Below are 23,786 nucleotides of genomic sequence, written 5' to 3' on the forward strand. Positions count from 1 at the left end.
AGCCTACACCAACACTCTTGGCTATGGAGTGCAAATCCAACCAAGAGCCATGCTTCAATGCTTAAGCTTGCCATCTCCTTCTTCTTCATTACTATGCTATTATGTATGCTAGCAACAAGAGTATGATAAGTGAGGAACTACTTCTTTCTCCTATGAAATGTTTCTTCTTCCTCTTCCCTACCCTCATTCCCTGCTAGCTCTCTCCACCTTCGAAGGTGTTTGAGGTCTTGGGACTGAGGCTTGGCATGGTTAAAGCTTTCTTCAAGTTTATGTTATGCTATGATGGTGATGCATGAAGCTTTCCATCTTTATTGCTTCACTTAGGTCACACGGAACACAAAGAATGTATCTCTCTTTATGGGAGAAATCATAATACAAATGCCTATTGGAGGGGGGACCGGCTCCACATAAATCCGGTCCTCAACTGTTGTCATGTTCTCTAAATTCTCTCTCTTGCAAAAGTATTGTTCATGCCAAGTTAACTAATTGCTATGATAATGTTGCTATCTTCAATTATGTTTACCCGCTATGCTCACAAAGACATTACTCAAAAGTATTCTCATTAATTTTCGCTACTCTCAAGTTAAATAGGCCAAATCCTTTACAATTTATTTCATTTCTGTCCCCTCCCCTGCAATTGCCCAATCCGGTACGGATCTGCAATTGACTCAAACTTCAAACTACCATAACATTTTCAACGTAGCTCTAATCGACGAGCCGTAAAGACAGGCCGGTAGAGCACTTCAACTGTAGTTCAAAACCATAATCTCCCATCTATAATCACTTCAAGCATACTCTTTTTTAGCATCATCGATGAATCTGTTGGCCCTTTAAAGCCGCATCTGACATACATTAATCATTAAACTTTGCATGTTTGCAAGCCCTGATTACTGCTCAATAAATATGTAGGCTTCAAAGAAGCTTAGCTTTCATTTATTTGCTCTTTTTCCCACGATGAAAGTGGATCGGCATGACAATGAGCGAAACCTTCATTAACAAAACTCACTCAAGGTCTGCATTGAAGGGTTGCCGTCGATACTCAACTCGAGCGACAACTTGCACAGATCTATTATGACCATCCAAAACACTTTTTCGCAAATATCACTCGACATTAGCAATGTGTCACACGTCAACACCAAGTGTGATCACCGAAATCATGAACCCATTCTGAGTGGCCATGCCATTCTTCAATTCAAGAATAGTGCCGATTGTCTGTGCTTGCTTCAACAGTCTCGTCTCTTGAAAGATACGAAGGTATGGTTTACCGAAGAGCTCAATCTCCTACAACTTAAAAACAAAGCGGGAGAACTCAAGAAGGTGATCAAGCCTCGTGCACAGCGTCAGTGGGCGGTCTACCACACCAGACAGGCTATCATACAGGAGTTTCAAGCTCCTAGACTTACGAGCACCACACCGGACAATGCTCATCCCCCTTAGCTAGCCCCCCCCCCCCCCCCCCCCCCTCGGCGCACCCCTCCTTTTCTATGCTTTCCCCTAAGGTTGCTTTGCCAAATCTCATGTATCATCTAATCTTGTAGACCTTCAAGTCTCCCCGTAAAATTGTATCAACTCTCCTTTTTAGGGAGGGGATACACTCTTTGTATGCCACTTTTGGTCCCATGGCTCATATGTAACCTCCGTGGACGATAATAGATCTCTCTCTCTCTCTCTCTCCACCCCAACACACACACACACACACACACACACACACATCCCATTCAAGTCCCAACATTGAAGACACTCATAATAATAAGCAATAGATTAAGAACATTCTACCAGGAAATTTGGTGAAACGATAATCACATTGTACTTGAGAGCACAACACAGGAAAAACTCTTACACATATCTTTAGTAATAAAATTGTAAAGCTCACAAAAAGAGCATCTCAATCACGACCACACTCTTAGAGATTTGGCATGTGGCAACCTCGGCCTTTTGTGGTTTTTTTTTTTTTGTTTGGGGGGGGGGGGGGGGGGTTTTCACTTACAAGAAATCACCTATTATCATGTGTGTTCAGAGAGTATTAAAAAACCCCTATACTTCAATACTTTGAGGTGATAAAACGCCTTTTTCTTAAGAAAATTAAGGATTTTTTCTCAAAATGCAATAAAAGCCCCCTTATGTAAATGTACTTCTATTATTTTTTTTCAAAAAATTTTCCAATAAAAAACCCCTTACTTTGAACTCACGTGCTATACTTACATTTTTGGGTGTGACCCTCCCTCTCCCCCTTGAGAGGAAATAGGGCCACATGGTAGATGAAGCATGCGTTTCACTAAGGATATGCCTCAAAATTGCAATAGCCGCAATTTTTTTTTTTGTGTCTAGAAAGGCAATAGCCAAGCCCATGCTAAACACGATTGAACACAACGCAAATGCATGCTTCCCACTAACATAAGGCACCCAACAATGTAGCATTTTTCTGTGTTGTATTGATGTAGTGCCAACACTAACCTTCCACACTCAGCAGTAGTAGTAGAGAAAGGCCACAATGACATTATATTATTTTGTAGCAAGCGAAACTAAGGAACATATGTGCTCTCCTCCAATCATAGCAAGAGGAATCACGCTTGGACAAGGATAGTCAAGGGTTACCCATCGGACGCAAACAGCGATGTCACAGATGTGAGATGTGAGCCAGAGTTCCGACTCAATGCATTAGTAGCTTGTGATAGACGAAATTTTCAATGGAAGCTTTGATCGATGCAGAACTATCAATGCCTTGTCCATCCAAACTTGTATGACAAAAGCACCTTACTCTAATGAAGAGTGTTTCTTGGCATTGCCCAATGTTCAAGATAAGTTATTTTACTTGGCATACATACTTCATTTCTAGGAAATTTCAAGAAGGAGATTTATGAAATTCGAGTATTTTTCACAATTTTAACCTCTTTACTCGAGTTTACTAGGCATGTTTTGTATGTCTCTTGCTCCTAATTTTTATTAGTATCGAAGTGGCATAATTAGAATTTTTTTCCAGAACACTCACTAAAAGAAGATACACTTTATTCCTCTACATTTGGAAATTGGTAATTGCATTATAGATGGTGTGTGCATCAAGTGGTCCAACACACGACCTTTTGCACTACGAGTGGCATGTGTGTCAACTTCACCAATTCTAACAAATGATGCAATCTTAGTATCTGGATCGAATGGCAAAGCGACTACTTCGGCAAGTTCTTTATAATCTTTTGCAATAACAGAGGGAGAAGGAATTATTTTTATGAGTTCTTCACAATCTGTGTGGGTATGTTCCTTGAAATTTCTTCCATTAGATTATGTTAATATGATTTGATATCAAATAATATTCACAAATGTGGGATCTTAGGCCACACGTGCATCCATGCATACATGTGTCTGTGAAATGAAGGTGGAGACTAACTTGGTCATCAAGGTCCACTAAAGCCCACCGTTTTTAAGTGAAACTGAGTCCAAGATCCCAATTTTCCTAAAAGGTAACAAATTTATTAGCGCATCAATTAACAAGTTTTTGCTGATAAAGTGCAAACCGTAGATTTTTTTGGCCAAACATGAAAAAAGGGTTCCAAAAGTTCGTCTTAGCTTAGCGGCGGTTGAAGCTTTGTGCATACAGGTTGAAGCTTTGTGAGCAGCAAGGAGGAATCAACATTGCTCTCTCCACACTCTCCATAAATGCATTGCTGCATATGGAGCTCCCTCTTACTCTCTCATTCAAGGAGCGTGCACCTTTTTCAATGAGCACATTACTTCTTTTAAGCGTTTGCTCTCACCTTCTCCTATGAAGACATGTTTACTAGCTTATGTACCAACCTCATTTCTATGTGCATGTATGTTTTATTCAAGTTATAAACTAGGTTGTGCCTAGAGCATAACTTTGGAGTGTGAGATAGACTGGGATTTAGTCTATCTCACACTCCAAAGTTTGATTTAGTCTTGGTCGGTAGTACTTGAAGGTTCTTTCGACAAGTTTATGCATGCGTGGGTTGATTTGATTTAGTCTATGGTCGGTAGACTAAATCTTTCTCTCTATGGTTTGATTTAGTCTTGGTCGGTAGTACTTGAAGGTTCTTTCGACAAGTTTATGCATGCGTGGGTTGTATGTGAGGTGTATTGGCTATCAAAAGGTAAGCATTGAGAATAGCACTCTTAAGAGTGAGCAAGGATTATCGACCACCGTGCTATAATAGGGGAATAGATATTGAAAATCTTTATAGTATAGGTCTCTCAACCCCCTATGATGCAAAGGAAGGGTAGCATAGCTTCTAACAATCTAGGTACATGTTTTGCTAGGAGACTCCATGTATTGAGAAGAGGGTACCAACACTCATATCCAAGGCTTTTGGGGTCACCTGACGATGTCTGTATGAACATCAATATTACCAATTGTGGAAGTGGTGCGATGCTCACTTGGGAAGATTTTAGTTTTTCAAACATGCCGCGAGCTCATTTTTATCTTGTGGTGGCAAGAATCTGCAAATCTGCCTTGTTTAGGAGGTAATTTAATAGTATACTTGAGTGATATCCATAGTTTATTCTATACTTAATATAATGTTTGTCGTTGTTTACAATGCTTTGGTTTAAGGTTTTCAATTTGTAAATTTTTTTAAAAAATTAATAAATTTACTTTATGTTGTAGGTTAATTTTAATTTCAATACATGAATAGATTGTAGGTTTAGGATTTGTGTTAGAGATTTGTTTTTGAGTTTAGATTTGTGTTTTAGGTTTAGCGTTTGAGTTTTAGGTGAGATTTCGTTTTAAGTCTTCCGTTTAGGTTTACATTGGTGTTAAGTTTATGGTTTGTATTAAAAGTTTAAGGGTTCAGTTAAGGTTTTATAGAAGTTTTAGAAGTTGTATTGTAGGTTTTCATTGTAGGTCTTAAGTCTAGGGTTTGTGATTTAGGTTTTAGATTTAGTTGTATGTTTGCATTTATTTCCAGCTAAAGGTTTGCGGGAGCTCCTTTATCGACCTTCGTAGCCTACGAGGTCTGAACGGGCGGGAAGGACCATGTCAACATGCGGCAAGATAGATGTGTGCTAGGGCGAGATGGTGGTGACGACGGGTTTGGTGACTTTTGTCTGTGTGAGATTGGGTGTCCTTGGGAGGAAAGGCCCAATAATTTTGGCCAAGTTGTCTACGATCCCACCCGTGCCCACCATTCCCTAACTTTTTGGCTATGGTGGAGGCCGTCCCTCCATGGCCCCCTTGTGGGTTGAACGAAGATCGATTACTTCTATGCTTGTAGAGCGGTGGCACCCTTGAAGGGGAGTGGGGACGGTGACAAAGTCTCTGCTTCTTGTGGGAGTCAAGGTCGCCCCGTCTTTGTGGAGGTGGGTGCTTGGCTCACCCTCAATATCCTGAAGATTTTATATCAGTTCGGTGCATGGTGGTGGTCCAAATGCATGTTCTTCTTTTTTGGATGTTGACCTTTGACGGTTGGTGATGGAGACCTACGGACTCAGTCCTTCTTCGGCTTTACTATTTTGCGCTACTAGTTCCAAGTCTCTTCCTTGGAGTTGGTCTAGTGGGTGGCAAATAGTAGTCTTCATGTGGCAGTTGGGGTGTCTTGGCGAGGTTTGTCTTTGCTTCCTCGTGCTTCTATGGTTCTCTTTGGTATATTCGGTAGGGTGACTCCCTTGTTTGCCATGGCTATGATGTTTTCTAATGTATAGTCCTTTGGTGCTTCTTATTGGAACGGCTGGTGCCTAGGCTTGATTGGAGCAAGGTTGTGCTTGCAATTTTTTTAATTTTTATTAATTTAACACTCACTACCTGTGAGTTTTGCAAAAAGAGAAAAGGTTTGCATTTTCGGTTTATGGTTTGTGTTGTTTTTTGGTTTTGTTCTTCACTCCCATGCTAGTACTCACGTGTGCTTAGTGAGAGATATGGCAATGATTCTACTAGTTTGAAGGTTGTGTCATGAGCAACACTTGGTTGTAGGAGGTGCAACCAGTGGCGGTGATGATGGCTATCGCAGAAGGTTGTGTCTGAGGAGGCCTATGTGGGCCGCTACAAGATGATGTGGCATGAGGTGTTGGAGATGTTGCAAGACAAATAATAGAAGCTCTTGAACCGCTATAGCAAACCACAAAAACAAGTGAACACCATATTAGATCTCTTGAGACTTTAGAGCTAGTTTGGGAGTCACCAATGTCTTAAAGAGTTGGCCATATAGAGAAATCTCAAACTAGGTTGTATGTGAGGAGTATTGGCTATCAAAAGGTAAGCATTGAGAACAAAACTCTTAAGAGTGAGCAAGGATTATCGACCACCGTGCTATGATAGGGGAATATATATTGAAAATCTTTATAGTATAGGTCTCTCAACCCCCTATGATGCAAAGGAAGGGTAGCATAGCTTCTAACAATCTAGGTACATGTTTTGCTAAGAGACTCCATGTATTGATAAGAGGGTTGAGCCAGGGAGTGCCGCTACTAGCAAAGGTACTAACACTCATATGCTTTTGGGGTCGGTCACCTGACGATGTTTGTATGAACATCAATATTACCAATTGTGGAAGTGGTGCACATATGGACCCTAATATAGACGCTCACTTGGGAAAATTGTAGTATTTTAAACATGCCAGGAGCTCATTTTGAGCTTGTGGTGGCAAGAATCTGCAAATCTGCCTTGTTTAGGAGGTAAGGTAATAGTATACTTGAGTGATATACATAGTTTTTTCTATATCGTATAATGTTTGAAACATTATTGTTTTTTACAATGCTTTGGTTTAAGGTTTTCAATTTGTAAATTTTTTTAAATTTAATAAATTTACTTTATGTTGTAGGTTAATTTTAATTTCAATGAATGGGTAAATTGTAGGTTTAGGATTTGTGTTAGAGATTTTTTTTTGACTTTAGTTGTGTGTTTTAGATTTTAGATTTAGTTTTAAGTGTTCCTTTTGAGTTTCACGTCTACTGGGTCTATGTCTTTTAATTAAGTGGAATCTGGATAAATTCCGTCTCCCATTTCTCTCTCGCTTAGCTGGCAAAACCATCACATGCCTTGTCTCCCCTGTTCTCACGCACGCACAGAGCGCCCTTTTACCTCTGTTGAGCTTTTCTATAGCTTCCAGCCCTGCCCGAAGGTGACCCCCTGCTTCTGCCCGCCACCAAACTCTCCCTTCTGAAGACCACGAAGAAGCTCCACCCCATGGCTCACCTTCCTTGCTGCAACTCCGTCTTCGACATCCCTAGTACACATAGATCGTTCCCTCCCTCGGTCTCGTTGTACCCATCAGGTGCACCAGCCTCCACTTAGAGTTCTGTCGTGGCTTGCACTCTCTCTCTCTCTCTCATTCATCTGCACGCCATGGCACAAATCCCTCTCTTTGATTGCCCTCGCCCTCTTGCATGTTGCCTAGCCAAAGCCTCTATGAAATGCATTGAATATTGCTATTGGAAAGTGCAATTGTTTCTTCCTATCACAGGTGGCAGGAGCAAATGTTTATATGACAAGGTTGGGAACGAGGCAAGGGGTGCTAGATGTAGGTACTATCAAGTTTATGATATGGGATCTGGATCAAGGTGTCTGCAGGAGACTCTACTGCAAGGATGTGTATGCCAGATGTGGAAATTAATAGGTTAAGCGGTGATTTTTGGTCTCTCATGGTCGAGAGGTTTACAACTACATGACGTATGGTTTTTGTTTATTCTATGACTTTGCTATTGGGCTTGTCGCTTGGGGATTTTTTGGAGGGTCACTTCAAATTAAAGCTTGAATGTGGTCATCTATTGCGATTGCATCGGGTTTGAGGTGGCGAATGTTTGGTGCGGCCGTCGTTATTGGTAGACATCAAGGTGCCCGAGCTTGCATGGCAAGGCAGAATTGGGAGTGGAGGAAAAGCTGAGTTTCAATTAGAACCGGAGAGAAGATTGTCGTGTTGGTGATATGAAGGGATGCCACAGCAAAGTCTTCCCACATTGGTGGTTTGCGAGGGTGTGAAACCAGACTAAGCTGGAGTTTTTTCAAAGACTAGGAGCTAAAATTAGCTAAAGAGCGAAAAAAAATTCGAATGAGCTGCATGGAGAGGAAGCGCCATCTGCTGGGATGCATGGGCGGCTCGACAGGTGGAATGGGTTGCATATGGAAAGAAAAGGAGAACGGCCACTTGAAGGGGGACGCTGCCTTGCAGAAGGGAGAAGAATGGCGGCCAGGAAACAGCGCTCTACAGAAAGGGGGGGATCCGAGCCTTGCACAGGGGTTGCTTGCTGCAGGTAGAGGAGCTTCAGAGAGTTGAAGCCATGGCCGAGGGGAGGCTGGGGCCGTGATCAAGAGAAAGGCTGCCTTGCTGAGGAGGTGAGCGCTACTGAGGGAGCGCCTGTAATGGACAAGAGAGGACCGCCTTGAGGTGGTGGGCTGGCAGTAGGGCTGAGTGCCGCAAGCTCGACAGAAGGAGAGGAGGTGGGGCTGGTCAATAGTAGGCGAGGGGCTGCTGCAGGGCAATAGACGTTGTGCTTCATAGGGAGACCCTTCAAGGGGTTGGTGAGCTGCAAAACGGCTCTGCGAGTTAAGGTTTTGGGAGCCATACAGAGAGAAGGCCGCCTGGAGGAAGGGAGCAGGCAGCGTTGCAGTGAGGATTAGATGAGGCCACGAAGGGACTGCATGGAGTTGCACACGATGTTGAGCGTATTTTTGACACCTCGTTTTTTGTAAATTTGTACATACGGACATGAAGCTCGATGTCAAAAGTGTGTGTGGGATTTATTTTTGTGGGGTTTTTAGCTTGCTTTAGCAACCACATGTACATGCACTGCAAATCGCTAGTCTAGTGACAACTGTCGGGCTACTGTAAGTGTCCGTGAGTGAGTTTTTTGAAGTGAGCTTTGTATATAACTTAAACTCATGTACAAACTTAAAAAAGTTCAGCCAAAGATCAGAAATTTGTAGGTTTTAGCTCGTTGTGTCTCCTTGGTGCTTTTGGATGCAGTTTTTTTGACCCGACTAGTCTTCTCTACGTGTAGTCGTGCTGGAACAGCTTTCTGTTCGCGTCAATTTTTCTCATGGCGGCGTATGGAATCAATTTTGGTCATCTTCAGCGTTCTCACCAGTCATTTTTCAATCTTTTTTTCAAGCTTTAAAGTGCCCCAATTGGAGTTGTGCTCTTCAGGTTACGATTAGTTCTCTACAGGGTTATGGTTATGGCAGCCTAGTGGCAAATTGTGTATAGGCAGATTGGGAGGGCATGTATGTATGAATTGTGGAATTGATGTTGAAGTTGTGGGTTTGTGATGTTCAATTATGAAAGGGGAGGGCCTTGTCGATCTTCATATGCATTGGTCGGCGTGTGCTATAAATCCGTGCTTTGACAAGGTTTTGCTCCTATGTGACATAGTCTCTTGGGTGGACGACGGCTAGTAAATTCCCCAAGGGGACTACTCTTGCTGGACTTGTGGTGTTTCAAAAGTATTTTCAAAGCTTTTGGTGTCTGGTAGTTCTCTTTCAACACTCTTGGGTGACATCGCTATAGAGGTGTTCCAGTTTTCTTGTTTCCCAACAACGGCAAGAAGAAGAGCCACTAGAGAGGCGCCACACAGAGGCAGAGTGGTCCAGGGACATGCATGAGAAACAGGGAGCTGCCAAGGTCTACAGAAGGTTCGTGGCCTTGTTGGCCGTGGAGTTGCTTGGTGAGGCCGGGAGAAGGAAGGGCCGTTCCGGGGAGTGCTAAGTAGAGGAAGGCCGTCAGTTGTTGTAGGATGGGGACCAAGACGGACACCATCTGTGTGAAGGTCGGGGAATGTCAGCAGCGAGTTGCATGGGAGTGGATGGCTTGCGCCAACTGATGGGAACCACCAGTTAAAGACAGGGAGCTCGATTGTGAGCAAGAGAGGCTACAAGTTGGGGGGGCTCGAATCTGCAGGGAGCTGGATAGCATGTGTGGGGCTCCCTACTCGCAGAGCAGGTCTTGGTGGTACAGGACACAGGGCCGAGAGCTCATGAGGAAGAGGACGGGTTGTAGGTGGCTGCCTTGAACAAGGGGACTGGTTGAGGGTTGTTGAGTTCTGTTGGGGTATAGGCGCCTGTGCCTTGCCTGACTGCTCAGAGTTTGGGCGCCCACTGACTTGTATACCTTATACATAGCATAAGTGTATAGGGGGCTGCTCACTCTGATTCAGTCTCCCCACCCATATCTGTGTGTCGTGTGCTCTTCTCCTTCCTCTTCTCTCCTGCACAGTTCCTTCAATTGGTATCAGAGCGACAAGTGTGAGAGCGTAGATAGACGGCTTCGCGATGAACTCGTCGGCCATGGCGGAGAGGTCACAGATCTGAGCAAAGAAATAGAAGAGGCTTGTGGACATCCATACAGAGGCTTGCAGGAGAGCTCTGACGAGCTTCCTAGTGCTCACAGGTCAGTCCACAGTTCCTCTACAGATCCATTAGGGCCAATTTGGATGAAAAAAGGGCTGTGTAAGGATCTGAAAAGAGGCAACCTAAAAAAGACCATGAAGATCTTACCAAAACTATTCAACATGGGTACTCATTGGATAGAGCTCATCAAGCGCCACCCATGGACCATTTGAGCACTAGATTTGGAGTTCATATGAAAAAGTTATGGCTAAAATAGTGCGAAATATTCCAAAAGCAAGTGAAGGAGATCTTGACACGTGTACAAAAGTGCCATACTTTTGGAAATGTGGCTCCTCCTTGACCCTTAGATCAAGAATAGAGAAACCCTAAACAGCCCTTATTTCATCCAAATTGGCCCTAATGAGCCCACTGTGTACCACATCTTCTCTCTTCTCGGCAAGCTTTGCAACGGCTACATTGGCGACATATTGGAGCTTGGAGCTTCCATAGACATGGAAACATTGTGAGATTGATACATTCAACTCACGCATCGAGGTGGGAAGTGAGTTTGAGCCTTTCTATGAGCTCAAAGAAGCACAGAAGAAAGTCGTTCAGTTTTTTAGCAGTTTGACAGCAGTCTACTGTTTTGCTCATAACTTGAGCTACAACGCTCCGATTTGATTTAAAACGGACCTGGCTTCAAGCTCTACGACTTTGTAGAAGGAATTGTTTTCTGACTCGGAGTGCAGTTGGGCCTGAAATTAAAAACACAGAGACTGTTTTTCAGGACCGTTTTGGGCTCTGTTGTTTTCTTTGCTGCTGCTGCAGACAGCTTACCCGTGCACACTGCAGGTAGCAGGGACATATGAGGTTGATTGGTTTGATTTGCTCGATTGTGAGCATTTGCAGGTGTTACAATATCGGGTTTGACTCCCAGGTACAGGTTGAGTCTAGTACTCCCACAGGTGTTGCCAGCTGTAGTTGAGTGGTTCTTCTGTAGTGTTGTGGCTTGGATACATGGTCTTTGAGCGGGTAATGCTCTATGTATGCTTATGTGGTGAAGAGTAGATCTTGTGAGCAAGTGCAGAGGTTGGTTGTGGATGATATGTATGGTCACCTGTGGTACTCTTTGTGAGCATTTGCTGGACACAGGTTTGCAGAGGTCATGCATGTATGTTGAGTGTAGTTTGATGCGCATTGATTGCTCATTGTATTGAGCTTGCATGCCAATGGTTATTTTGTGTTGATAGCCATTGTGCGTCAAAACTCTGGTGAAATTTTCCCAGGAGTTTTATGCGCATCATTTATGCGATCTAGGTAGAGATTGCGGGTTGCACTCAACATTTACGTGCGGTGTTCTCTGTAGGTGGGAGCTTAGTGCATGTATGCATCGATACTGCACACTGTGGGCTTGGTGATTAGCTCACGGTTTGACAGGCGTACAGTTATCTTGGCACACTCACAGGAGTGAATATTGTGATGTATGCTTGTGTGGCTACGAGCTAGGTAGCCGGATTTGAGCACTAATGGCTTGAGGTTTTTCAGCAGGTTTCAGCTACAGGTTTACAAGTTTATAGGTAGGTTTGAGGGCTTATTTGGGCGCTGAATTTTCAGCCATTGTTTTCTCTTTGCAGGTGTCCATGTATGGCTCAGATGTAGGATGATCTGGGACACGTTTGTGACTTGTTTATGCAGCTGTTTAAGAGCTGAATTTTGGGGCTGTTTTGCAACCATATTTTACAGCCATACAGGAGCTTGGTTTACTCTACAGGAGCTCGTACACTTGGCATTTGGGATTTGCATCATTGCCATTTGTGGAGCACAGTGTGGTTACACTACTTCGAGAGATTTTATGCGTGGATTCACATGAGCATTGTAGGTGCTGGTGAGCTCTTTTTTTGAGAGCATTTTCTCATTGTCGTGCAGCTCCGCTCCCATGCTAAGAAAGATGCTAGAAAAATGCACATCAAGTTGTTTGAAGCTTACATGATTAATGAACAGTAGTGTTAAGGCCTGGTAACATGACAAGTTCAATGCTGAATGTATGTCAATGCGGTTAAAAAGGCCTACAGATGCCTTAATGATGCCAAAAAGTGTTATGCTTCAAGTGGGAACGGATGGGATATTGTGACCTAGAACTGCAGTGCTTGATGTGCTCTACCGGCCTGTCTTTACGGCTCGTCAATTAGGACTACAGATAAAAAGTTATGATAATTTTAAGTTGAGTCAGTAGCAGATCCGTACCGGATTGAGCAGCTGAAGCTGGGGAGAAAGAAATGAAATGAATGCACAGGCCTGAAGTGCTCACTTTGTGGAGCGCGTCAGTCTTTTCAGATCAGTGATTGGAGTCCTGGTCGCCAAGATATTGGTCGATAAAGATTCACCGGGGGCCGGTTCCGTACCAGTCTAATCCGCTCGTAAAGAGTGTCATTTTGGAATTTTGAGCAGCAGCCAGGGGTTTGAATGCAGTAGAATAAGTGCTCGAGGTCGTCTCTTGATACGGGCAACAGATTTCATGATGAGGTTGCTCGACGTGGGCTACTAGGGAAAGATGCTATGCTTGGCATTGCCTTGGCCGGCATGTATGCCAAAGGTGGTGTCCTTACAATGGCTATGGCCGCCCAGAGGAGAAAATGATATGCTTGGCATTGCTACGGCCCGTGTTAGTATTTGTGCCAAACGTGGTGTTTGTGCTGCTTCGCTATACCTTAGTCAATATGTTTACAAAACATGCTGTGCTCAACCAAGTCTGTCGGCAATGCATAAAAAAGGTGGTGCCCTACAAGGGCCTAACACCCACCAAGGAGTTAACTTGGCCGGTATAAGGCCGCCCAAAAAGAGAAGCCACCTAAGGCAAAGGTAAATTGAAGCCATTTTTCTTGAATAAGGTGTGAAACAAAAGGCGAAGAGAGTTGCCATGGCGTTCAGTAGCGAGCCGAGAGCAGGGGGAAAAAAACACGATCGCGGCGGGCTGTAGAGAGCTCGGTTGAGCGCGACTGAGAAGGAAAAACTCTTCAGCTCGGCAAGGTGAACAGTTTTGGCGCCTGTCTCGTCAAATTTCGTGCTGTTCGATTTTCGCGCTACCACATCAGCAGGGGGGGTTTTTTACGCCTCCCTAGCAACGACGGCGCCGTCATTGCTAAGGGAGGGAGGAAGCTATTAATAGGGTGTTTTTTGCATGAAAGGAAAGGGTATTATTCACCTGCGAGAGAGGTTGAAGTGCATTAAGGGAAGAAGGCGAGCAAGGAAGCAAGAGAGGCAAAGAAGGCTCCCTCTCTATCGATCTCTGGCTCAAGCTAGGCGAGGCGAGGAGGTAATCAAGGCGTGCTCTCTCTCTCTCTCGAGCTTGCACAAAATCAAAGAGGTGATTTCGGCTCGTCCTTGGCACACAAGCAAGGGCTAGTTCTCTCTCTCGTATTGAAGGGCGAGGAAAATCTTGGCGAGAAGGAGTTCTCCCTCTCTCTCGATCTCCGGCTCAAGCAAGGAGAGGGCAAACAAGGCTCGTAAGCAGTCTTTCAGAAAGAAAGCCAAGATTCGGCATAGCAAGCATGACAAGTTTTGAGAGCCCGGGGTAAGCCGACCGTGAAGGGAAATTGGAAAGTCCAGTGCTAAAGAAAAGCCAAGATAGTGTTCGAAGACAAGTCAATCAAATGGAACCAGCACATTACGATTTTGTTCGTCAGCAGGCAACCTAATTTTATTTTCTTTCTTCTTATTGAATCACGGAGCCTTTAACGGCCCGGAGTATTCTGTAAGGGGAGTTTAAGCTCCGAAATCGTCATTAGTATCAATTAACGGTGTTGTTAACGACACTTCTTCATTATTGTGCATCAACTTCGTCGGTGTTACCGGTTTCCGAGCAAGTTTTGTGCATCAATAGCATTACCAAGTGATTAAAAGCTGTTGTATTGTGTGGTGCGGTAAATTTTTGCTCTCAATCTTTCCACAGCCGCAGCAGCCCGCTGCTGACCTGGCTCAAGTTTCGAACACATATCCTTCGACACCTAGTGAACCTGACGCAAAACCGAGGCGGGGTGGAAAAATTGTTGAAGCATATGTCTACACCACAAGAAGCAGCCATGCAAGAGATGATGCAGTAGTTTGCAGCATACATGCAACAACAACAGGCTGTCCAGCAGCAACATAATTTGCAAGAGCGAATTCGTAAAGCTCGTGAAAATGTTACGGAAAATCTGCAACGGTTTGAGGGCCGAGATATTTCAAAATTTTGCAATTTGTATGAGCACTCTATGGAAGATAATGGTATTGAAGACCAGGATTCAGTGGAAGGATTTCATCTGATTGCAGTGCCGGAACTCAGGGCCCGGATTAAAGAAATTCAAGCGGCTCAAGGGCCAAACTGACAGGATTTTAAGAAGGTGCTGCAAGAGGAATATTTTTTGGAGGATTCTCAACGGGTGACCAGACAGAGTTTTACGAAGTGGGTGCAGAAGAAGGGTAAAGATTTATCTGCACGAGAACTTTTGCGAGAGTTTGAGAAGAAGTTTCATCAGTTATCATCAGCAGAACAACGTTCCTTGAGGGATCAAAAGGTGGAATTGTTTATTCAAGATGCTGATTCATGACTACAAAAGAATTTGGTGCAATTATTGGAGGATCCGGTGGGAGAATTGGGATTGACATCAGATTGGAAAATAGTATCTGAAGCGGTGAACATCATCGTAAAACGACAGAAGCGAGTTGATAAGCAAATCGTGATCAGGTACTGGATGATGATGAAGACGAGATTAAAGAGAAACCGCCCTCTAATTACGCAAAGTGGAGAGGCCTGTTTTTGACGGTCTCGTTTAAGATATTCAAGAACTAAATTTGAATTTTAAAACTGTTAAATTTAAAGGGTTAGCTGCAAAGGTGTCTACTTCTGAACCTAAGCAACAGCAGCAACCACCACGTAAAAATTGGGATCGATGCATGTGGTGCGATAGTGAAGACCACAGGTTTGTGAGAGAGTGTAATGAGTTTGATGAAGCTTATAAGAAGAATGTAGTTTTCTGGAAAGACAAGAAGATTCATCTCAGGGTGAAAAGGGAAATGCTCCGCTTAAACTTTGGCAGAGACGGAATGAAGAAGATAGTGGAGGAAATAAAACATAATGTTTCCCTTCTAGAAGCAGCTACATATGGGCTGTAGGTTTGTGGTAAGGAAGATGATGATGGTACAGGTGCAAAGGGCCAGTTGTGGCCATATGCTCTAAAGATAGTAGAAGCAGGTAAGGTAACATACGGTAAGTTACAACAGGTGGGGAATTCAATTCGAGAAACCATTGGGTGGACTGATCCAGTGGATTCTCTTTCAGTATATGCTTATATTGCTAAAGCTCAAGCCAATGAAGCTATGGTGGAAGAGAAGCGGAAAAGAGATGAAGATGTGGCTGGGACGTCAAAAAGGCTGACAAGATCCAACAATAAGAAAGAAGAAGGGTCAGCTCCTAAACCTACTCCAGAAATGGTTATGGAAGAAGCTCCGAAGAACAAGAAGCAAGGTAAGCCTAAAGGGACCTCGTATAAACTCAAGTCTGATATTGAATTGGCTACAGATTTGAAGAAAGTTTTTGAAGAACGTATCCTAAATAGTAAAGTGGAGCTCACATTGGGGGATATTCTTGGAATTTCTAAGCGCGAGTTCCATGAAGAGATCATCGACATGATAAAAAGGAAACAGCAAGTACAGAGTGATCAAGAGTCAGATCTAGTTAAAAGCCAAGTGGTTCGTCACATTAAAGGAATTTTGGAAGACTATGAAGAGTATTTAGCAGATCTTGAAGAAGAAGATCCAAAGCCTGTGGTGGTTCCTAGCCCGATTATACCCGAGGAAAGAAACATGGATTTTAATGATGGTGAAGATGAAGAAGTTATAACGAAGAGTCACTTTTCGAGGACTCATTGGGCCAGAGCAACGGCAGAAAATGTGGTAAAGCTTGGCGACATTGAGGAGCCGGTCTTAGCCCTCATAGACCATGGTTCCAAAATCAATCTCATGGCAAAGAATTTGCACCAAAAGGGGAAGTGGCCTATTGATGTAGATCACGGGTGGCGGATTCGAGCTGCCAATATGCTTCTTGGAGATATTTACGGTGCATGCGCAAATGTTAAGGTAACTATTGGGGATGTTTGTGATGAGCAAATTTTTTTTATACAGAAGCATTCCTCCTACCCGTTGATTCTAGGAAAACCCTACGTTATGGCTGTGCGGATGGAAACTAAGGTGCTGTGGATGATGGCTCGGCCTATGCCACGGTTCGAAGCTGAGATGGTAAGAAAGCGGTTCAATTTCTAGCTGTATGTGTTGATCATGTTAGAAACAAAGACAATTTACGTGATCGTCCAATGCCAAAGATATGTAAGGAGTTTAAAGAACATAGATTTCCTCAGGATTTTCTTGGGGTGCCACTATAAAGCGGGACTATGGTGGTGCAAGTGAGGAGAAGTTCTCGCAAAAAGAAACATTCTCTTCAGGATTTCTAGGGTTGACATCTGAGGGTTCAGTATCTTACAGGAAATTTAATGATTTAACTAAGTGGGAGAAACAATATGTTTCAAGCATTCAAAGTGACTTGCAGGGATGTGATGTGCTAGAACCGGATGATGTGATATCAGGAATCTTCAAAGAGATCTCTTATGTTGATACTATGTCAGAGCTTGAGGATATCAAGCAGAACAGGTTAGAGAGTGGAACTGAAGTTGTTAAAGTGTACTCAATGCACATATATGAAGAGCTGGACATATACGAGGCACTTATGCATATTGAGGATGACTTGGATAAATAAGTTGAAGCACAGGTAGAGACAACGTACAAGACAGTTGCAAGGAAAGTGAGACCTGTGGCTACACCTCTAGCAGAGGGAAGTGATGAAGTAATTAAAGAAGCTTCTCGACAGCCTATGCTCAGAAATCCTAAGAACATTGGGTACAAATTCACTAAAGAGACATTGCAGCAGCTGAAGGTGGGAGAAGATGGTTTTCTCAACGAAGACGAAATCAAGTGTTTTCAAGGTATGCTTGAAAAAAATGGTAGAGATTTTGCCTTTGAGCCAAGTGAGATCGGTGTGTGGATCCAAGTGTTGTAGCACTTATGGTTATATTCACGATTCCTCACATGCCATGGAGCTTACGTCTTATTCCAGTTCCTAAATCTCACTTGCCAAAGCTTATCAATTTGCTTCATGAGAAGACACAAATGAGAATCTTGGAACCATCATGTGCGCCATACTCTAACCGATGGTTCACGGTTCCAAAGCAAAATGGTATCTAAGATTTATACAGGATATGAAGCCTATTAACAAGGTAACAATTCGCAATGTGGGTACCGGCCCAATTGTGGATGAATTTGCTGAGGCTTTTGCAGGAAGGTCAGTTTACTCTATGGGTGATCTTTATTCTGGATATGATCAATTTCAGTTAGCTTTGGAGAGCAGGGATCTTACTACGATGCGTACATCTCTCGGATTGGTAAGGATGTGCACTCTGCCACCACAACGTGCTACTAATTCTATAGCTCATATGATGAACGGCATGAATAAGGTATTAAGGGACTTTATCCCACATGTTACTATGCCTTTCATTGATGATCTACCGATTAAGGGCTGTGAGGAAAGCTCAAAAGATGAGGTAAAAGATCAGAGGGGGTGCTGACAGTTTGTTGCTCAATATATTGCCTACTGTGATGCTATTTTATCTAGGCTTGAAGAAGTTAACTTAACACTTTCAGGGCAAAAATCAACTTTTGGTGCCAAAGAGGTTCTAATTGTAGGGCACATGTGCAGTCCAGAAGGTAGAAGGCCAAGTCCGGCTAAAGTCGAAGCTATTCAAAAGATGAAGGAAATGTGCTCTTCGGTTATTGAAGTTCGTCGGTTTTTGGGTGCATGTGTTTTTTATCTTATTTGACTGCCACATTTTGCTTCTGTCGCAGAAGTGCTTTATCAACTGCTGAGAAAAGGTAAAATATTTGTTTGGGAAGAAGTTCATACACAAGCTATCAAGAAATTAAAGAAGATGCTTCTTGAGGCTCCGACCTTGAGGAAAGTTGACTACAAATGTGGAAGGCCAGTAATCTTAACGGTTGATACTAGCCCGACAGATATTGGATGGGCTATAGGTCAAGATGATGAAGAAGGTAACAGGTATGCGGTTCGATTTGGAGCAAAAGTGCTCAATGCTCGCCAAAGAGGCTAGCCACAGGTTAAGAGAGAACTTTGGGGCGTTGCTACTGCTCTAAGGTCTGATAAAGAATACTTTATTGGAGCTTCAGTCGTGGTAGAGACAGATTGCTTGCCACTGATAGGGATGATTGCAAATTGCTCTACTCCGGATATTGCTATGCTACAATGGATAGCCTATATTAAGTCTCTTAATCCTGAATTTTATCATATTGCATGTAGAGATAATCCTGTTGCAGATATGTTATCAAGAGCTAGATTTGAAGATGAAGAAGAGATGCTGACCACAAGTGATGATGTTGGCTTGAAGTTCTATTCGTCTTCTTATTTGCATGCAAATTGTGGAAATATTGCTCATGCTTTTGAGGTATTTTCTGAAGAGTTCTATGAAGGAGAATGGATTTTGATTGGTCGCTACCTTAGCACTTTTACTAAGCATGAACAGTGGACGGATCAAGAGTACAAAAAGATCAGGAAGAAAGATTACGGCTATTTTCTGAAGGATGGGCATCTATGGAAGCAGCCAAAACTTTCTAAAGGAGTACCGCAACGGGTTGTTGTGATAAAGCGACTCAACAACACGTTATCAAAGAGTTTCATGAAAGTTTATGGGTTGGACACAGAGGGGTCTGGGAAACTTTTGTCAAGATTAAGGATCGTTACTGGTGGAAAGTTATGTATAAAGATGTGGCTCAGTTTGTGGAGACATGCCTAATATGCCAACAGTATTCTAATGTACGACATCGAGATGGATTGCATCCCACCTATCCATTGGCTATGCACTACAAGTGGGTGGTGGACCTGATTACCATGCCAACAGGTGTCTGGCAAATGCTGTATATTGTTCTTGCCAGAGAGGATCTTACTAATCAGGTGGAAGGCAGAGCTTTGCGTACCAAGGCTACCAGTTCCGTATGCAAGTTATTTCTTGAGGATGTTATTTCCAAGTATGGATGTGTTGGTAGAATTACTGCTGATAGAGGAGAGCTTGATGCAGATGAAGCTCGGGATTTCTTTGCTTGCTTGGGCATTAAATTGGCTCTCACTACAACATACAATCTAGAGGGTAATGCCAAAAGTGAAAGAGGGCATCCGCCTATTGTTAAAGCTTTAGCAAAGGCATGCCATGCACATATTCGTGATTGGCCTAAACTCTTACCATTTGCTTTATAGGATGATCGAACTACACATAGTTCTGTTACAGGTTTTATGCCATTTGAGCTAATGTACGGGCAAAAACTCATTATGCCTATAGAGAAAGCGATTATCTCTTAGACCGTAATGCCATGGGAAGAAGGTATGTCTACAGAAGATTTGCTTGCATTGCGCATACGCCAACTTGAGAGACGTCAAGAAGATATTGAACATGCTAAAGTAATGCTTAGGGAAGCAAGGTTGAAGAACAAAGCAGCGTTTGATGGTAAGCAGAGACTACGACCTCGTGCTATTAAAAATGGGGATTGGGTCCTTGTATATGACAGTAGCCTAAAGAACTAGTAAACTGCTATGTGGAAGATGCTTAAACGATGGTTAGGACCATATGTTGTACTTCATGTTTATGATAATGCGAGCTACAAGTTATGCGAGCTTGATGGCACTGAGCTCAAGGTGCCTATTGCAGAGAAAAGAGTTAAATGTTTAAGCAACGAGATGGTGAGATTAATATTGGAGACTTCAACACAGATCAACCTCCTGAAGACAATGATAAGTATGCATCAGACAATGAGTCTGATGATGCTCTTTATGATGCTTTATAAGTACGGTTGGCACAGACCGGAGGCTGTGCAGGTTCAGAGGGGGTGGATGTCGTGCAGCTCCGATCCCATCCTAAGAAATATTCTAGAAAAATGCACATCAAGTTGTTTGAAGATCACATGATTAATGAATAGTAGTTAAGGCCTGGTAACAGGACAAGTTCAATGCTGAATCTATGTCAAATGAGGTTAAAAAAGCCTACAGATGCCTTAATGATACTAAAAAGTGTTATGATTGAAGTGGGAACGGATGGGATATTGTGACCTATAACTCTAGTGCTTGATGTGCTCTATCGGCCTGTCTTTACGGCTCGTCAATCAGAGCTACGGATAAGAAGTTATGATAGTTTTAAGTTGAGTTAGAAGTAGATCCATACCGGATTGAGCAGCAGAGGGGACAAAAATGAAATGAATGCACAGGCCTGAAGTGCTCACTTTGTGGAGCGTGTCAATATTTTCAGATCAGTGATCGGAGTCCCGGTCGCCAAGATATTGGCCGATAAAGATTCACCAGTCCAATCCGCTCGTAAAGAGTGCCATTTTGGAATTTTGAGCAGCAGCCAGGGATTTGAACACAGTAGAATAAGTGCTCGAGGTCGTCTCTTGATACGGGCAACAGATTTCATGATGAGGTTGCTCGACGGGGGTTGCTAGGGAAAGATGATATGCTTGGGTGGTGCCCTTACAATGGCTATGGCCGCCCAGAGGAGAAAATGATATGCTTGGCATTGCTACGGCCCGTGTTAGTATTTGTGCCAAACGTGGTGTTTGTGCTGCTTCGCTATACCTTAGTCCATATGTTTGCAAAACATGCCGTGCTGAACAAAGTCTGTCGGCAATGCATAAAAAAGGTGGTGCCCTACAAGGGCCTAACACCCACCAAGGAGTTAACTTGGCCGGCGTAAGGCCGCCCAAAAAGAGAGGCCACCTAAGGCAAAGGTAAATTGAAGCCTTTTTTTTGAATAAGGTGTGAAACAAAAGGCGAAGAGAGTCGCCATGGCGTTCAGTAGTGAGCCGAGAGCAGGGGAAAAAAAACACGATCACGGCGGGCTAAAGAAAGCTCGGTTGAGCGCGACTGAGAAGGAAAAAGTCTTCACCTTGCCAAGGCGAACAGTTTCGGAGCCTATCCCGTCGAATTCCGTGTTGGTCGATTTTTGCGCTGCCACATCAGCAGGGGGGATTTTTTTTGCCTCCCTAGCAATGACGGTGCCGTCGTTGCTAAGGGAGGGAGGAAGCTATTAATAGGGTGTTTTTTGCATGAAAGGAAAGGGTATTATTCACCTGCGAGAGAGGTTGAAGGGCATTAAGGGAAGAAGGCGAGCAAGGAAGCAAGAGAGGCAAAGAAGGATCCCTCTCTATTGATCGGGCTCAAGCTAGGCAAGGCGAGGAGGTAATCAAGGCGTGCTCTCTCTCTCTCTCTCTCTCTCTCTCTCTCTCTCTCTCTCTCTCTCTCTCTCGCTTGCACAAAATCAAAGAGGTGATTTAGGCTCGTCCTTGGCACACAAGCAAGGGCTAGTTCTCTCTCTCGTATTGAAGGGCGAGGAAAATCTTGGCGAGAAGGAGTTCTCCCTCTCTCTCTATCTCTGGCTCAAGCAAGGAGAGGGCAAACAAGGCTCATAAGCAGTCTTTCAGAAAGAAAGCAAATCTTCGGCATAGCAAGCAGGACAAGTTTTGAGAGCCCGGGGTAAGCCGACCGTGAAGGGAAATTGGAAAGTCCAGTGCTAAAGAAAAGCCAAGATAGTGTTCGAAGACAAGTCAATCAAATGGAACCAACACATTAGGATTTTGTTCGTCGGGGCAGACAACCTAATTTTATTTTCTTTCTTTTTATTGAATCACGGAGCCGTTAACGGCCCGAAGTATTCTGTAAGGGGAGTTTAAGCTCCTAAATCGTCATTAGTATTAATTAACTGTGTCGTTAATGACACTTCTTCATAATTGTGCATCAACTTCGTTGGTGTTACCGGTTTCTGAGCAAGTTTTGTGCATCAATAGCATTACCAAGTGATTAAAAGCTGCTGTATTGTGCGGTACGGTAAATTTTTGCTCTCAATCTTTCCACAGCCAACAGCCCGGTGCTGACCTGGCTCAAGTTTCGAACACATATCCCCCGACACCTGGTGAACCTGACGCGAAACCAAGCCGGGGTGGGAGAATTGTTGAAGCATATGTCTACACCACAAGAAGCAGCCATGCAATAGATGATGTAGCAGTTTGCAGCATACATGGAACAACAACAAGCTGCCCAGCAACAACATAATTTGCACTAGCGGATTCGTAAAGCTCGTCAAAATGTCACGGAATAGCTACAACGGTTTGAGGGCCGAGATATTTTAAAATTTTGCAATTTGTATGAGCAGTCTATGGAAGATAATGATATTGAAGACTAGGATTCATTGGAAGGATTTCATCTGATTGCAGTGTCGGAACTTAGGGCCCGGATTAAAGAAATTCAAGCGGCTCAAGGGCCGAACTGACAGGATTTTAAGAAGGCGCTGCAAGAGGAATATTTTTTGGGGGATTCTCAACGGGTGACCAGACAACGGTTTACGAAGTGGGTGCAGAAGAAGGGTAAAGATTTATATGAACGAGAACTATTGTGAGAGTTTGAGAAGAAGTTTCATTAGTTATCATCAGCACTACAACATTCCTTGAGGGATCAAAAGGTGGAATTGTTTATTCAAGTTACTGATCCGCGACTACAAAAGAATTTGGTGCAATAATTGGAGGATCCGGCGGGAGAATTGAGATGGACATCAGATTGGAAAATAGTATCTGAAGCGGTGAACATGATCGTAAAATGACAGAAGCAAGTTGATAAGCAAATCGTGATCAGGTACTGGATGACTATGAAGACGAGATTAAAGAGAAACCGCCCTCTAATTACCCAAAGTGGAGGGGCCTATTCTTGACGATCTCGTTAAAGGTATTCAAGAACTAAATTTGAATTTTAAAACTGTTAAATTTGAAGGGTTAGCTGCAAAGGCGTCTACTTCTAAACCTAAGCAGCAGCAGCAGCCACCACGTAAAAATTGGGATTGATGCATGTGGTGCAATAGTGAAGACCACAGGTTTGTGAGAGAGTGTAATGAGTTTGATGAAGCTTATACGAAGAATGTAGTTTTCTGGAAAGACAAGAAGATTCATCTCAGGGCGACAGGGGAAATGCTCCACTTGAACTTTGGTAGAGGGGGAATGAAGAAGATAGTGGAGGAAATACAACATAATGTTGCCCTTGTGGAAGCAGCTACATATGGGCTGCAAGTTTGTGGTAAGGAAGATGATGATGGTACAGGTGCAAAGGGCTAGTTGTCGCCATATGCTCTAAAGATAGCAGAAGCAGGTAAGGTAACATACGGGAAGTTACAACACGTCGGGAATTCAATTCAAGAAACCACTGGGTGGACCGATTCAGTGGATTCTCTTTCAGTATATGCTTATATTGCTAAAGCTCAAGCCAATGAAGCTCTGGTGGAAGAGAAGCGGAAAAGAGATGAAGAGGTGGCTGGGACGTCAAAAAGGCAGATGAGATCTAGCAATAATAAAGAAGAAGGGCCAGCTCCTAAACCTGTTCCGGAGGTGGTTATGGAAG

The sequence above is a fragment of the Adiantum capillus-veneris genome, chromosome 9, assembly GCF_014529385.1.
Source record: "Adiantum capillus-veneris isolate H3 chromosome 9, ASM1452938v2, whole genome shotgun sequence".
Lineage (NCBI taxonomy): Eukaryota > Viridiplantae > Streptophyta > Polypodiopsida > Polypodiales > Pteridaceae > Adiantum > Adiantum capillus-veneris.